Source organism: Bison bison, unplaced genomic scaffold (genome assembly GCF_000754665.1).
Source record: "Bison bison bison isolate TAMUID 2011002044 unplaced genomic scaffold, Bison_UMD1.0 scf7180017864345, whole genome shotgun sequence".
NCBI classification, from domain to species: domain Eukaryota; kingdom Metazoa; phylum Chordata; class Mammalia; order Artiodactyla; family Bovidae; genus Bison; species Bison bison.
Genome location: NW_011494917.1, coordinates 3,649,643 through 3,653,449, shown reverse-complemented (window position 1 = coordinate 3,653,449; position 3,807 = coordinate 3,649,643). Strand labels below are relative to the sequence as shown.

Sequence of the window (3,807 nt, the reverse complement as noted above, 5' to 3'; positions counted from 1 at the left end):
CAGGTCAGGAAGCAACACTTAGAACTGGACATGGAACAACAGACTGGTTCCAAATAGGAAAAGGAGTACGTCAAGGCTGTATATTGTCACCCTGCTTATTTAACTTCTATGCAGAGTACATCATGAGAAATGCTGGGCTGGAGGAAGCACAAGCTGGAATCAAGATTGCCAGGGGAAATATCAATAACCTCAGATATGCAGATGACACCACCCTTATGGCAGAAAGTGAAGAACTACAGAGCCTCTTGATGAAAGTGAGAGAGGAGAGTGAAGAGGTTGGCTTAAAGCTCAACATTCAGAAAACTAAGATCATGGCATCCGGTCCCATCACTGCAGGGCAGAAAGATGGGGAAACAGTGGAAACAGTGGCTGACTTTATTTTTCTGGGCTCCAAAATCACTGCAGATGGTGACTGCAGCCATGAAATTAAAAGATGCTTACTCCTTGGAAGGAAAGTTTGACCAACCTAGACAGCATATTAAAAAGCAGAGACATTACTTTGCCAACAAAGGTCCGTCTAGTCAAGTTATGGTTTTTTCAGTGGTCGTGTATGGAGGTGAGAGTCGGACTATAAAGAAAGCTGAGGGTCGAAGAATTGATGCTTTTGAACTGTGGTGTTGGAGAAGACTCTTGAGAGTCCCTTGGACTGCAAGGAGATCCAACCAGTCTATCTTAAAGGAGATCAGTCCGGAATATTCACTGGAAGGACTGATGCTGAAGCTGAAACTCCAAAGTTTGGCCACCTGATGTGAAGAACTGACTCACTGGAAAAGACCCTGATGCTGGGAAAGATTGAAGGCAGGAGGAGAAGGGGATGACAGAGGATGAGATGGTTGGATGGCATCACCGACTCGATGCACATGGGTTTGGGTGGACTCCGGGAGTTGGTGATGGACAGGGAGGCCTGTCGTGCTGCGGTTCATGGGGTCGCAAAGAGTCGGACACGACTGAGTGACTGAACTGAACTGAACCTGTCTGAGGAGCTTCTTAGAAGTACAGATACTAGGGCCTCACCCACTGAATGAGGACCTCAGGAGCATCCCCAATGCATCAGTGAGTCAAATAGTGATGGCAAATAATGCCTTGGAATACTTATCACTTAAATAACTTATGTAGTTGATCAGGCAGTGATGACACTACAGACAGTTCTTTTGATTGGTCTTATTTAGCAGTGATTTTTAGCAGTGTTTGCAGAAATGCATACATACAAAATATACACACACACAGAAGTACAAAAGATATCCTCTAAAACGTCAGCAAAAATGTATGGGAAATGGATTTTACCTTCTCATCTCTAATTAAAAATGCTTTTAAAAAACTGTATTGTATATTCATGCCATCTCACCCATTAAATCTTCTGGTTTCCTATCAATACTTTTGTTTTGCTAGTTTAATGAGATTTGGCTCTTTTTTTTTTCTGTTGGCTTTAATATTAGGTTTTTTAGTTATAATGTTAAAACCCAGAGGTTCTGGGTTATACTCATATGCAAACACTCAGCTAGGGTGCCGCATTGCAGTGGAGTGGCCTCCCACAGTTTTGATCACACACCCATGAGTTCCCATTCAGATGTACCCTCACAATACCTTATCTTCCACAAACCAGAGTCCCTCCGGTATTCCTGGTTAAACTGTAGGAAAGTACTTTCTATTCAACTATTAATAAGATGTTTAAAAGTTAATTAAGGGTACTCTTTCTGCCCCCTTCTGATGCCTATGTCAGAAGCTTTCTCTATCTCCTTTATACTTTAATAAAACTTTATTACACACACACACACACACACACAAAGTTAACTGAAAGTAGGGTAAAAATAACTTTGGGGCTCTTCTCTTTTCCTTTCCCAAAGCTAGGACTACATGCCTGAGCAGTTAAGACTACCGTGCCTTCCCAGGTTATTGTTTGCAGAGTCAAAGAAAGAATAACTGGGCTTAAATAACAACCAAAAGCATCAGTAATTGGGCAAGCATCCAAACAAGAAGAGATTCTGGTTAATGTTGGAATAGAGGGGCCCGTAGGTCCAGTAAGCGTACTGGCCAAGGCTAGTTGTAACTGGGCTTCAGTTATCTGGGGCTGGAAACCTCTGTTTGGCATTTCAACCATTTCTTTGTTTTAGAGCTCTCTTTGGAGGGGTTCTCCTCACACACATTCCTTAACTTGCTAGTTCAATTTTTGGCGAAATCCCAACTCTACTCAAGTGCCAAGACTGAAGGCCAACACAGTCAAGGAGACTGAAGTGTCCCTTAGCAATCACTAGTGTTTGAGCAGTAGTTCAGCCTGAGATTCAGAGAGGGACTTACAACTTGCAAAAATTCTATCGACCTGCAAGGGGAGTGGCTGTTAATCACTTAATCTCTTTGCTCTCTTCTTCCGGCGGCGCCTTCTAGCTAAACTAAAAGCCAGAGACCACTTCTCTGAGCTGTGAACACAGTACTAACAATGGCCGTCATTATTAATACATGACATGTATTAACGTCAGGCACTGCTCTGTTTTCCACATAAAAGGTTTTGGTTAATCTCCATGACCTTATGCAATCGGTACCATCATCACGTTTCACAACTGAGGACAGCCAGCCTCAGAGAGGGAAAGTGACTTTGCCAAGTCACACAGCTATGAAGGACTCAAACTGAACTCTCCCTGAGGGAAAAGCTGATCTTCCTCTACGTACCACAAAGCCAAACACTATTTTCCAAAGGCTGTTTAAAAAAAAAACATTGGCGCAAATAATAAGAATACAATAAAAAGTGGGGGTGGGGTGGGAGGGTAGGAAATCAACATATTCAAAATAAATTTATGATTTTCCTAAGGGGGTATATAAACATTTCTTAACTATTAATAAACAAAAAAGTGTTTCCTAAGCGGAAATGTCTATATAAATTAAGAATTCAAAGCATTCTCTCTACACTTAAGATAGGTTACATAACCTATTACATTTTCTATAACTTTAGCATTTATCTTCCCCTTACAGTATCTATACAGCCGCAAAGAGAGGTAATTAAATACAGCAATTGCTGCCGGAACTTCTGAAAGCTTTCCAAGTTTCCCTTATATAATTAACTCTGGGTAAGTTCTTTCAGTATTACAGTGCTCCCTTTTCAGTTCCCAATCTTAAACCGCAATCCAGTCTCTAAACTTCGGTGCGCTCACAAATCTTTGTTCCCCGCAGGGCTGTCTTCCACGGTTTTTTCCTATTTCCCATTCTTTTTAAAGATACAGGACGAAAAACAGGCTCATCAGACTCATGAAACGTGGGATTTTAAGAGTCTTAGGAATCTATCTTATCTCATATGAATTAACTGAGTCACAAAGCGTGGCAGCAGCAAAATCAAGAACAAATTTTACGCCTTTCAACTTTTCTCGCAACAGGAGGAGCACGAAGCTAGACTCTCGCAGGGCTACGACACGTTTAGCAATTCTTGCGCAGGAACAATGTCACTGCAACCGCTGTACCCGAAATTAATCACGCCTAGAATTATGCTAAAACCCTTAGCTACATTAACTTTACGAGGAAATTAATTTCCACCAGTCCACGAAAACGTGAACAACTTGGCGTGTTCCAGGAGCAACTCAAAGGAGAGGGCCCTTTCCCAGACTACGCAGCTCGCCCGGCCCCGGTTGCACGCTCCTGAATGAATCGCAGGTGTGAGCGATGCAGAGGCAGGTGAAACGCACCGCGGCTGCAAGGGCGCACACGCCGGGATGCAAGACGGGCGTCCCCCTTGATCTCGGTGACACTGGGAGAGAAATCACCCCCCATGCCGCCGAGAGATGAGAGCCAGGAACCGGCCCTCCTGCAGCATCGGCAGCACCA

The 3,807-nt window shown here is 43.2% G+C and overlaps 1 protein-coding gene across 1 annotated transcript in view; it reads right to left on the bottom strand.

The window, feature by feature from the left end:
• The window catches only part of SLC25A30 (solute carrier family 25, member 30), a 26,088-nt gene that overhangs the window by 21,936 nt on the left and 345 nt on the right, over positions 1 to 3,807 (bottom strand). The gene's annotated exons all lie outside the window — the stretch shown is intronic.